Here is a 12745-nt window from a genome sequence, read left to right as displayed (position 1 = left end):
ATGATTCGGGTGATATTACTCTGTTTGTCAAGTTCATAGTTATAAATGAAATGGCAGACACTATAGAAGCACAACAAAATCACAAAATTGAACTAATTAGTTCTAGATTTCATCTGCATATTGTTAACCAAGCTAAATCAATTAATTTCTTCATGCAAGATTGCAAGTAAATAATGCAAATAAAAGAATTTACCGTTTTAATTTAATGTCTTGTACCCTTTGCATTTTGAAAGTAGATGGACATATTGCCTTTTCTTCATCATATGTGTTATTACTTTATGAGCTTCAGCAAGCTTTTCAACATTTCGCAAATAACTTATAGATGTTGTGCACGGTAAAATTTGGATTGGAGCCTCTGGATTCCATAACCTTGAGTTGAGCACGAAGCACACTTCCTCAAACTTTCTTGCCATACAAATCCCACGAATGATAGCATTGTATATAAATACATTCGGAAGCTGCCCATTAGCGATCATCTCATCAAACACTCCTTGGGCCGTCTCAAGCTCCCCAGCCACAATATAACCGGTGAGCATTACAGTGTAACAAACAACATCCGGCATGCAGTCGTGCTTTGTCATCCGTTGATAGACCCATTCAATCAACATGTACTGCTTCACCACAAGAAGGGAATGCAAAATTGCATTGTATGAGTGTTTAAATGGCCTATAGTTAATCGTCTTCGATTTGATGAATCTTTCCACAACTTTCCTAGCCAAGCCTGCCTCACCACAACCACAAGTGCGTATCAAAATGTTGAACGTATGTGCTGTAGTTGGATACCCTTTTCTCAATCATCTCATCAACCAACCTGCACATATGTGTTTGCTGTCTGCTTGTAATTTTACTCCCATATTCCATCTTCCCTCACAGGAAGCCCTGAAACCTCTATACGCAACTCAACCACAGCCGCCTTTGTATCAAAACCAGGGCCATCTTCTCGAAAAACTTTAAGAACCCTGCTGGTATCAATCTTCGAATTCTCAAAATCTACTAGTAATATTTTTTTTTAACCATAAATCTTCTAGCAAGTGTAATATTAGGTGATAATCAATTACCAGTAATATTTTGTTAATGAAATATCTTAATTTTTCACTCCCAAGATGATGCGAGTTCAATTCTAATTTATAAGGACTCGCGATTGTGCAACTTAATTATATCTATCACTTGTTATTAGTGTCAAGTGGAGTTTTGATGTTGCAAACAAGATTACGAGATAATAAGAATATTATTAAATAAATAATAATACCGAAACGGCTACAAAATCCCAATAGGGTACATCATGACTAATTATTATTCATACTAAACTATATTTATAAAGAGCTTATAGTTTTTACATCATTACACTCAAATTTACATAGAAAAACGAAGTAATAAATTAAAAAGAATATAAATACTCAGCCGCTGACACTAATTTGCAGCTAGTAAAATACACTTACACTTTTTGTATATTGCTTCTTGACCCATAAAAGTTTCTCCTTCTCTTTCCACTAATGAAACAAAAACTGGCATGTGAGGTACACCAGACAAGCTTTCCTTCTGCATCAGTTCTTGTAAAAGGTTTTTAAACAAACCAGAATTATCCTATGAAAAGAAAAAGAAAGAGATATTTAGAGATGCTCAAAATTATCACATTTTCCAGTTTCTAGCAAGCTAGCTCCAAAATGGGGATGAAAAATGTTATTTCTAGGCTCGGTTTCCACCAATATATAAGTTCAGACAGAAGCTTCTCCAAGATATCTTTTATATTTGTGAAATATGTTGGATAGTGGCCAAATTAGTGCCATGTTTTGTGGCTTTTTGAAAGCAATGTTTTGTGGCTTTTTCAAAGCCATGTTTTGTGGCTTTTTCAAAGCAATGTTTTGTGGCTTTCGGATGGATGAAAGGAGGAGAAGAAAAGTGGGTTGTTTTTATTTAAATGACTTGCCAAAGGAGAAGGAAAGGATGAAGGTGAAAAAGAGCATCCAAGGGGGAGAGCATTCGGCTCTCCCATGGAAAAGGTTGAACATGGGTTGAGAGAAAATCAAGAGAGTTAGAGTGAAAAGTATTCTAGTGAAAGAACTCTTGGGGTAGAGTGAGGCTCTTGGGAAAATTCTGTGAGTGGGTGTACAAGGGATATGAGATTGGGTTATGTCGATTTAACTCATGTATACTTGTACTGTTATTCTCATAGTGAAGAGCAATATCTCTCCGGGGACGTAGGCAGTTTTTTGCCGAACCTCGTAAATTTCTATGTGTCTTTATTTCTTGTATTTTATTTTGTTCAACTGTGTGTGATTTTGGTGAGGTTGTAATCTGAATCTCGGTTCCGCACTAACGAACGGGCCAAGGCACAACAATTGGTATCAGAGCATCGTTGGGGGCTTTGGTTCGTTGGAGGTCCAGATTTGTTGTTCACCATGGAATTTTCAGTTGAGCAGTTTAAAGGGAGAGGCGGTTTTGCTCTTGGTAAAGGAGAGTAATGGAAGCCTGAAGAAATGGAAGCCGTGTTTAGGGATGCTTGGATCAACTGCGAAAGTTGATGTTGAGGAAGAAGACAAAGGCCTCTTTCTTCTTACCTCACTTTCAGATTTGTACGAGAACCTTGTGAAACTTTACTGCAAGGAAAGAAACAGTAAGTTTGGAGCAAGTGCAAGCTTCTTTGGTGTGGAATGATACACACAAGAGACCATGGATGATGGTGGGCACAAGACTGCTTAAGCTATTCAAGGTTGAAATCGTGGAAGAAAATTGGAAAGAGGATCTGAGAGAGACAGCAGGTTCGGATCCGGTTCCGGAGGCAAGGGTCCACAGTGCTACGGGTGCAAGGCCGGGTTAGCAAGTTTGTGGTGGAAGACTTTGAGTATGCCCTCTAGGTACTCGAAGCAACACTTCTCCTGGTGATGTTTAGTCTCAAGTGTTGCAGGGGTTTTGCAGCAGGTGGAGCTATGGGATTCACAGGTGATGAGAAGGTCCTGAGGTAGGAGGAAGTGTGGGAATGTTTGTCTGGCTCGACGGGTGTTGCTGGAAATGGGTGCACTGACAAGTTTCCAAGTTGCAGACAATGAAGAGGAGGAAAACCTGCTGGAGGAGACGAGGATGTGTCGAGATCCTGTCTGAAGCTAAATGTTTTTTTTGCTTGCAGCAGCTGCACATGCATTGGCAGTGACTGAATCGGAACAGGACCAACGAGGTTAATTCAGAGTGTGCATGCTGGTACGTAAGGCCAATGGACTTTGGTACAATTTGGCCAAGGTGGAGATTGTTGGATAGTGGCCAAATTAGTGCCATGTTTTGTGGCTTTTTTCAAAGCCATGTTTTGTGGCTTTTTGAAAGCAATGTTTTGTGGCTTTTTCAAAGCCATGTTTTGTGGCTTTTTCAAAGCAATGTTTTGTGGCTTTCGGATAGATGAAAGGAGGAGAAGAAAAGTGGGTTGATTTTATTTAAATGACTTGCCAAAGGAGAAGGAAAGGATGAAGGTGAAAAAGAGCATCCAAGGGGGAGAGCATTCGGCTCTCCCATGGAAAAGGTTGAACATGGGTTGAGAGAAAATCAAGAGAGCTAGAGTGAAAAGTATTCTAGTGAAAGAACTCTTGGGGTAGAGTGAGGCTCTTGGGAAAATTCTGTGAGTGGGTGTACAAGGGATATGAGATTGGGTTATGTCGATTTAACTCATGTATACTTGTACTGTTATTCTCATAGTGAAGAGCAATATCTCTCCGGGGACGTAGACAGTTTTTTGCCGAACCTCGTAAATTTCTCTGTGTCTTTATTTCTTGTATTTTATTTTGTTCAACTGTGTGTGATTTTGGTGAGGTTGTAATCTGAATCTCGGTTCCGCACTAACGAACGGGCCAAGGCACAACAAAATAATCTTCAAAACGTTTACTGTCTGAATGAGAAATGATCTCCTAGATAATTAAACAAAGTGCTTACAAACATAGTTGATAACATTTACACAAGTTTCAAATTTCGAATGAGACATAAATTATCTCCTAGATAATTAAATACAAATGGTGACTAACATAGTTGATCAACATTCACTCAAGTTCCGAATTTCGAATGAGACATTAATTATCTCCTAAATAATTAAACACAAATGGTAACTAACATACTTAATCAACATTCCACGAGTTTTGATTTTCTATTGAGACACAAATTATATCCGAGATAATCAAATACAAGTAGTAAGTAGTTATTCAACATTCTCACAAGTTTCGAATTTCGGCATTCAATTCAGGTCCTGAAAGTTTGAAACTATAAGACGTAATGTAGAAATTCAGAAATCTTTAGGAAAAGAAAATAATACAAAACGAATAGCAAAAATCCTTGAATGATATACCTGAAATCTTTTTCTTTCCTATCCCTTCCATTCCAAAAAGCTTTGTAGTTGAAGACATCTCTCCAGATACATCCTTTTTTAATTCGTTCATCGCAAAATCTGGACATATGGTATAAATATTAAGTAAAACTTAACATTGAATTTAAAACTAAACTTTGAAATAGCAAGTCGATAGAATCAACAGAACGTTTAGCAAAAAAGCAGACTTGGACATGGTGATTAAAACTGCTGATTATCATAGAGATTTTAGAAAAAAATAATTGAATATTCTAACCTCGAACAGCAACAGACGAGCCCTGTATAATATAAATGAAAATAATTGATTATCTGAGGGAGTCTGCAGCTGTAGAGACTGATGTGAAAGCTCCATCCCTGCAGAGTTGTTATATATAATCGATTTTCACAGCAGTGGTTTTTATCTGGATAAGGATTGTCTGCCCTTCGTGCCCCTTCTGTTTTGTGTGATTACGGTTAAGGCACGTTAATAGTTTATATTGTTTTTTTTTTATTTATAGAGATAATAAGACAAAAATGAATAGTAATATAAAATGTTGACATGGCTTAACCTTGACCACACAAACAGGAGGGCACCGGAAATGGAAGGGCAGACAACCCTTGTCCTTTTTATCTTGGGTAAGAGTCCTTGGGATCGAATGTAGCAGAGAAGGTTCGAGGGGAAGTGGAAGGGCTCGGATTCCTAGGTTTGGGTTGGGGATGATCAGATAGGTGGTTGAAGGCGAGATACTGGACAATGTAGAAGTCGAGGCCGTTGATGGTGACAGCGACAGAGAAGCAAGGGATGTGGTCGAGGCCAACCTTGGTAGTCTCATACTGAGGGATGTGGTCGAGATCAACCTTAGTAGTGTTGTACTCAGGCAACTACCGGCAGGTCTCCTGAAAGTCTGAAACTATAAGACGTTAATGTAGAAATCAAGACAAAAAATCTTCAAGAAAAATAGAAGATACAAAACAAAATAGCAAAATTTTTTGATGAGATACCTGAAGTGTTTTTTCTTTCCTACCCCTCCCATTCCAAAAAACTTCGTAGTTGAAGACTTCACACCAAATATAGCATTTCTTAATTCGTTTGTCGCAAAATCTAGAGATATGGTATAAATATTAAGTAAAACTTAACATCGAATTTAAAAATAGAAAAATTAGAATGTCTTACATCTTCTTTATAGTTGTTAGATTAAACATTCATCCATTTTAAAGATTTGATTAAGGTGCTTTGATCAATTGCCACCTCAATAATTTTCTTTTTATTTAATTTCCGTGTTATTAATTTAAATGCATTTATATAGAGGCATAAGGTAGCTTAGCAACCAATTGCCTATAATATAGGAATTTAATTTCGAATCCCCTTCTACGCATTAAATGATATTTTTTAATAAAATAAAATAAAAAATTAATTAACTAATCCCTCATTTCCTTATTATTAGTATTTAAAAAAAATATATCTTTCTATTAAAAATGTCTTAATAAAAAATCCTTAATACATATTTTTTTCATGCATAGATATATATAAAAAATATACTTAAAACTTATGGTACATTTAAGAACAAAAGTATCAACTTTTGGTACGTTTATATTTCAAATGTACTGAGAAACCAAATGTACCCATAAAACCAAATGTGCCCATTGTCAGGTAACCATTTTGGTACGTTTAGATTCCAAATGTACTAAAAGACCAAATGAACAAAAAATCCCAAATGTACCACAAAATCAAATGTCTCTATTAGATAACCCTTTTTGGTACATTTACATTCCAAATGTACCGAGAAATACAAAAAATCAAATCCACTATAAAATTAAATGTGTCCATATTATAGGTAACTAGACGTAGCTATATAATCAAACAAATCTTTATTATGTGTTGGGTCTTCTAAATAATAAAATCTGACAATTTTTTATTATAAATATTCTACTATATTCACAAAAAAGTAAAAATTATAACAAAAAATAAAAAAAAATGCATAGAAATGGATAATAAATGCATAAATATAGGGATAATAGGAAAAGGAAAAAAAAAAAAAAACGAAATGTCCAAGAGAAGTCGTGAAAAATTAAAATTCTAAACAAAATTGAACTTATGTGAAAAACTAAAATTAATAACAAAAAATTTAGAAAAACTTTTGATCAAATTTTCAAAAGAAATGTATGTTTAATCTAAAAAACTAAAAAACGAAGCGTCTATATCAAAACGTCCCTTTAAAAATTATACTTTGAAATAGCAAGTCTATAAAATCAAGAGAACATTTAGCGAAAAAAAAGAGACTTGGACATGGTGATTGAAACTGCTGATTGAGATAATAGAATAAAATTATTGAATATTCTAACCTTGAACGAGCCCCATATAATATATAGAAAATAAATGATCATCTGAGAAAGTCTGCAGCTACAGGGACAGATGAGAAAGCTCCACCCCTATAGGGCTGTTATATATAAACAGATAGTGGCAAGTGACGGATCGGGATTGGTTAAAAATTTTATTGGAAATCTATCCACAAAATGGTACATTCGGAAAATGACCTGTGGCTTGACAAGATCGGTTGAAAATATGATCGAAATCTTGGCTAAATTATTGTAAAAAGATAGTGACACGTGGCGCATTGAGATTGGTTGAAAATCTTATCAGACATATATCCACAAAATAGTATTTTCAGATAATGACATGTGGCATGACAAGATTGTTTAAAAATCCTATCCGAAATTAAAACTAATTTTTTTTAATATTATTTTATAAAAAATTTAATAATATTTTAAATAGGTTAGGTGCAAGCGCATTTTATAAGGATGTAAATCGTTTGTGCCAGCATAATTTTTAGACTTTGTGCCAATGCATTTTTTAGGGGTAGAGATACTTTTAGCCAATTACTGTTCATTGAATCTATCAGTATTCACTGAGTAGATTAAATGAACTGGTGCTGACGCATTTTGTTAGGGGTGGAGTTGCTTTCCCTATTCGAACTCAGATCAGTGGATTTTATCTTGGAGTAGGAGTCCTAGCTGGAAGACGTGAGTAATGGAAACTCTGCATGTGGTTTCGGCTTGTCATTGGCGTGTGGTGGCTGGGACATGGATACCCTTTGGATCCATTAGTCCTAATCCGCCAAATCCTGTAATTCGGATTACAATGACTGTTAGATCAAATTTCAATGGTTCGGATTACAAAATTTGATGGAATAGGATCACTAGATCCGGGAGAATCAATGTCTTGGTGGCTGTATCTTCTTGGGCGCTCACTGAAGTTTACGCTGCAGCAATTGGGTGAGTCACATAGGTTGGATGAATCGAGTCTAAGTTTACGGAAATGCCCCTATTACTAGTTTGGTAACTTCGTAAAAGTCTGTGAGGAATATTAATGACGTTATCTTTAAATTTAATTAAATGAGAATGGTTTTCTAGAAAATAAAAGTTAGCGGTGTGATGAAAATACGATATAGTACATTAAGTGTTATAATATAAAAATAATTAAATATTAAAAAAAAAAAAGGGTGAGTAACCGTATCCTATGTATTATATAGAGATAAATGAGAGAGAATAATCGAGTGTAGGAAGAAGTCAAGGCTGGAGGGAAATTGATGTTACTTTTTTGTCATGTAGATTGCTTTTCTTTTCTACAAGGGTAGGTGTGGTAAATGAAAATCATGTTATTTCCTGCAAAAAGCAGGCAACCCACGCGTTCTAATTCTATAGTAGCAATGGAATCGTATTTACAGTCGCATGAAGTCTCGGTTTAAAGTCCAATGTGAAGTGTCAATTTTCTGTCTTTCACGTCATAACATACTATTAAATCGTGACTCTACTATTTTTAGTGGAACAAGGATTGTCTGTTCTCCTACTTCTCGTGCCCTCATGTTTGTGTGGTCATGGTTAAGCTACGTCAACATTTTATATTACTATTCATTTTCGTCTTATTATCTCTGTAAAAAAAAAAAAAATATATATATATATATATATATATAAAATGTTGACGTGGCTTAACCGTGATCACACAAAATAGGATAAGACGGAAGGACACATGAAGTGGGAGGGCATACAATCCTTGTCCTTTTTAGTGGTTAAAAAAGATGACACTAGTGTTTTATAATTGAAATGTCAATTCTTATGCGACATGACATAAAATGATAGTAGAAGAGTTGTTGTTAAATTTAACAGCACCTGCAAATATATTTTTAGTGAATCATAATTGCTTTTTGTAAAATTTTTTATTATCTTTTGTTTTAAAAATACTAATTACAATTATGAAAAGTAAATAATGCGATTAATAATATTTTAAATTTGGCATAGCGGGCGAAAAACAAAATTTATAAAAAGATCAATGTGCCACATAAGCCTTCAAATTTAAATTTTGTGTTTAAAATTTGACATTTCCTTATGAGGTTAAGCTCAACACCCTTTTCTTAATGTAGATAATATCGATTGTTCAAAATTTTTTTTTTTTTGACATTTCCTTTGATGATGGTCTTATATAAGATAACCTCCCAAAGTAAAGTCAGTGGCCCACTTGTAGAAAATTACAACTAATCTACTAGTAATAATTTTTGGGTGATGCTATCTACCCACCTCTTTTTACCTCTCACACATTTTCTCAATTTTGGACGTCGGAACGAATGAATTGAATAAGATCAAAAAAGAGAAATTAAGAAGAGGTGTGTCAGAAGTAAAAATAAGTGTGTGAATAGCATAATCTAATTTTTTTTACCGCAAATCCACTAGAAAGAGTAATATATTAGGTGATAATCTATTACCAAAAATAAAAATAGATTTTTTTTTTTTGTCGAATCATTTTAAATTCCGTATCATGATATACAGTATTCTAAATTTTAAAGATTTCTCGTATTGTCGTAGTACTTGTACTGTAACACCGGTCCTTAGTTTTCAAAAAAAAAAAAAAAATGTTGATGAATTTTTGAAAAAAAATGTCACGAAAACAAAGGAAATTACGCCACAATTTTGAGTAAGAAAATTAAGTTAATAGTTCAGCTTACTCTTTCAATTTTGAACTAGTGACGGGAAACCACATTAAAAACGTAGACAAAATAAAAAAAGAATAATAAATATGTGTGCGTGTATAAATTAGTGACCAATTGCCAAATGTAAAACTATCATAACAATTGAACAAATAGATGGTTGCGTGATAGGAGTTATCTTCGGTTGAGTGAAAGACCAAAGGAGGACCTCAAACCGACAAAGTTCTCTGCTTTGAGAGAAGACTAATCTCTAAATATTTGAGAAATGTTATGAGAGACAACTTTTCTAATATTCTTATTTCTTTTTGTTGGAAAATAAAGACGAAAGTTTTATTTATTTAGGTTTATTTGTCTTCGTGGATTGAGAAAAACAAATTGGGTGATATTGCTTTGTTTGTGGAGGATAACGATTCAATATATATCCGTGGTGGCTTCAATGCATTAAGGATGTAAGTCAAACTGCATATACTTTGTTAATGACAATGAAGGTATACATTGTTCGCATACATTTGACGATTTGCATCGTAGGAAGAGAAATGCAATGCGGTCGAGTTGCATCCCCTCACAGCCTTCCAACAAAATGGTGCAACAGTATGCTACTAAGCATTAGAAACGAAAGTGTTGATTTATCAGTCAGTCCGCCTATTGCTTCATGTAACTAGAAACGAAAATGCATGCTGCTATGCATATGTGCGCACCTGTAATGTATCTAGGCGCACATTTTATGACCCTGATGAGTGTTTATGCTAAAGTGACAAGAAAAGAGTGGCCGTGAAGCCGAAAGAGAGGTGGTGAGTGTATCATGATGAGAATGTTTGCGGTTCAACACTCCCCCTTCTTCCTAGGGATGACAATTCTAACCGTTAAACCCGATAATTATAGATAACCGACCAAGCATCGGTTTTGATTACGATTGAAATTTTGCTTTAATATGCAATTAATTATCCATTCAAGCATCAGTTTTGATTACGGTTTCAGTTGTTGCTTTAATCTGCAATTGATTCTCCATGCAGACATCAGTTTTCGTATTTGAGACATTGTATTAGCGTCATTCAAAGAAATATGAAGACAAGGCCCTGCTCGCTCATGAATTGAAGAAATTTTGGGGTTTGTGTCTTCACTAATTTCGTGTAATTTGAGAATTAAAATGGTTAAATTTTGGAGCGTAAATTTTGGGTGGTTTGACTTGAACATGTAGGGGAGTGCAAATTTTTTCATACGGAGGTATTCCTTATTTTTGTTTAAGGTACTGAATCAGAAGATGTTTTTTGGTGGAGAAAACATCACAGTGCAGAGGAAAATCAGGTTTTCTTTTGCAATTTGCACTACCAAAATATGTATGACTATTCATCTTCGTACGGTTGTCTGTGTAAAAATATATTGTGACCTCTTTACATTTGTTTCTCTTTCTGCAGTTTTTCACCAAACAAACAGATTATAAGCAACTTTTTTTTCCAATTTTTTCTTGCTTTTAATGATCATGAGGTTTGTAGATTGATGGTATAAGAGTTTGCTCTTTTGTAACTGTTGACTCTAAAAATTACAAAACCTACGTGGCGCGCAGGCCGAGTAACTAATAAGCTCACTACGTCCTTCGGTTGAATGCGGGACGTGCCAACTCGTCGGCCTAGCTTGGCCGAGGAGTAAAATTTGTTGATGTCGCTTTGAGCGCGTCGTTGACTTCTCTATCTTGCGATTGCGACCGAGGAAGGAACGCTCTCGGTCTCTGGGTTCTACAGCCTGAAGACAAGGCTGCTAATTCTGCGGAGTTCACAAGTCGTCGGAACCCGATTCGGTCACTGTGATTATATTCGTAAGAGTATAAGCACGTCGAATCGAGACCAAACTATATGGGCACAGGTACTCAAACGTGATATATGTCTTGATGGTGAACGTAGTTCGGCCGTCGGAATGCCGAACCCTGAAACTCACTTGCGAGTATCCAATCATAAAACCACTCGGCGTCCAGTACGCCGAGTAATGCAATTCGTAACACCTAACTATGCCGAGAAGGCTAGTAAGGTGACCTCTGCCAACAAAGGTTCGAAAACCCTTCTCGACAGAGACTTAGATAGATAACCGGTCGACCTCGACGCAGTGCTGTTTATCCAAACTGAAGGTGCTTCTTGGTCGGCTGATTCTGTGGCAGCAGTGCTGTTTATCCAAACTGAAGATGCTTGCCGGGTGCTTCCACAGTGCTGTTTATCCAAACTGAAGGTGTGTCGGCAGGAAAAGAAAAGGAAAAAATCTCAAGGTGTTTGAGAGGTTTTGCGCAGGGCAATTGTATGCTGATTTTTGAAGGGTCTTTCTGTTGTATGATTTCTTGTATTTATAGTGCTCAGTTCCTTGAAACCAATTCTGATTTGGATTGGGAGTCCTTGTCCTATTTCGCCTCTAACTCGAACAAACCTACTCCTACTGGGATTCTGATTTTTCTTTCTTTTCGGGACTCCATTCCTTGCCGGTCGAGAATCCTGGTCGCACCAGGACTTCCTCGACCTTTTCTATTCATCCGGACTACTTAGGATAGGATTTGGCCGACCCTGCCAGCTGGCCCGGGATTTATTATTCGGCCCATAGTATTTATCATTACCTTGGGCCGAGCACATCCTGCTGCTTCGGCCCAACAATAATATTTTGGGCCCAAACATTGCCCCCTCGCTTCTGAGGTCGCCGACTATTAACTCTTGGTCGGGCCTCGGCCTTGAAGAAGCGAAAACATTTATTGCCTTTTTTGGACTTTACTTCCTTAATGACCATTATTCCTGTGCATTTATGAGACATGATTGCACTTTCCACGTTGCCCCCGACGCGTGGCCACATGTCGATTCTCTGCCGCTCTTAAAAGCTTTCAATCATGGGCCTCGAAACCGTGCACTAACTGAAACGCCTTATCCTCATTAATGCATTAAAACTGACGCCGCACGCAATCGTGCGTCCTGGATTTTCGACTCCTCGATTCCATCTTCGCAGGTTCCCAAAATATCCGAAATGATTGGAGACTTTCCCGGTTAAATTTCCCCCCAATTTGAACCAGTGCTTTTCGAATTCCATTGCTTTTTCGAATTCCAGACATTTGATCTGCACTCTGAAAAGCCTATAAATACCCACACTTTTGTCATTTGCATCTTACGCTTTCAGAAATCCCAAAATCTCAAATTCATCATCCTTGTTCGTTCAAACCAAACCTTCTAGTTCTTCCTTCTGCAATATTTTCCCCAGTTCTTCTCTCTGCAATATCCTCTTCTTCCAAATTATCTCCTATCATCTCTACTAATGGCCTCCTTTATCTCGAAACTCTCTAAATTTAAAGATATTCTCATATTTTAAACTTTAAAAATCAATAAAAAATAGTTTTAGGAAAAAAAATTCAATGGAAAAGAAATTCAATGGAAAAAGAAAAAGAAAAAAAGAAGGGGTAAAAATGTTACGATCGGTACTTTTCTTC

The 12745-nt window shown here is 36.1% G+C and overlaps 1 long non-coding RNA gene across 1 annotated transcript; it reads right to left on the bottom strand.

The window, feature by feature from the left end:
* Window positions 1-87: 87 nt before the first annotated feature.
* Window positions 88-1696, bottom strand: LOC148696021 (uncharacterized). Its single transcript, XR_015964223.1, has 2 exons — window positions 1440-1696; window positions 88-959 (listed from the first exon to the last, which is right to left on the bottom strand). It is a non-coding gene; the product is annotated as an uncharacterized LOC148696021 (long non-coding RNA).
* Window positions 1697-12745: the final 11049 nt, after the last annotated feature.

The sequence above is a fragment of the Pyrus communis genome, chromosome 7 (assembly GCF_041283825.1).
Source record: "Pyrus communis isolate YQ-2024b chromosome 7, ASM4128382v1, whole genome shotgun sequence".
NCBI classification, from domain to species: domain Eukaryota; kingdom Viridiplantae; phylum Streptophyta; class Magnoliopsida; order Rosales; family Rosaceae; genus Pyrus; species Pyrus communis.
This window is presented reverse-complemented; position numbering and strand designations above follow the sequence as displayed.